We start from the raw sequence: 677 nt of genomic DNA, 5'->3' as shown, positions 1-677 counted from the left end.
GGGAGGTGCAGGGGCAGAGGTGGCTGCTGGGCAGCTTTTTTTTTTTTCCTCTGTTTGTTCTGCAGCCCTGTAGCACCCATGGAGTCACTGACTTGGCTCCTTTCACACGCTAGAGAGAGGAGCAGAACCAGGGCTATGGCTGATCTATGGGGCACTAGGTGAGTGGCAGAGGCTACAGGCGCTGAGAGTTTGCCTGACCCCTCAGGGACACAGTGTGAGGTGGTGTCCCAGGCATCTCTATGAAAGGAGCAGAACAGGATTTACTTGGGGTGGGGAGACAATTGAGAGTGTCTCAGGGGGTTGTAGAAAGGTATTGCCTGGGTTAGAGACTGGCTAAAACACAAGCCTCGCTGTGAGCAGGATTTGAACCTGCGCAGGGTAACCCTATTGGATTTCAACTCCAACACCTTAACCGCTCAGCCATCAGAGCTGTGAGCACAAAACTTCCCCAATGCCAGAGAAACTGGTAAAGAATCACAATGCCCAGGCTTGAAGTCATCTGAACTACAGAATTCCCATCCCAAACCTGGCTCCCAAAGCACAGGGGGGGATTTTGGGTTTGTTCTCTTTGCTTACCCATGTGCAGTCGCACAGAGAGCATGTTTAAAAGTTTCCCCTCCCGCAGAACAGGAATGGGAAATGATTCTCAGCTTGAAGCCTGATGTGAATGAGAATGT

The 677-nt window shown here is 51.3% G+C and overlaps 1 non-coding gene across 1 annotated transcript; it reads right to left on the bottom strand.

The window, feature by feature from the left end:
* Nucleotides 1-348: 348 nt before the first annotated feature.
* TRNAS-UGA (transfer RNA serine (anticodon UGA)) lies at nucleotides 349-430 on the bottom strand. The gene has a single exon. It is a non-coding gene; the product is annotated as a tRNA-Ser (tRNA).
* Between the last annotated feature and the right edge of the window lie 247 nt (nucleotides 431-677).

This window comes from Gopherus flavomarginatus, assembly GCF_025201925.1.
Source record: "Gopherus flavomarginatus isolate rGopFla2 chromosome 13 unlocalized genomic scaffold, rGopFla2.mat.asm SUPER_13_unloc_2, whole genome shotgun sequence".
Classification (NCBI taxonomy): domain Eukaryota; kingdom Metazoa; phylum Chordata; order Testudines; family Testudinidae; genus Gopherus; species Gopherus flavomarginatus.
The sequence above is the reverse complement of the archived record's forward strand: the minus strand, read 5'-3'. Positions and strand labels throughout refer to the sequence as shown.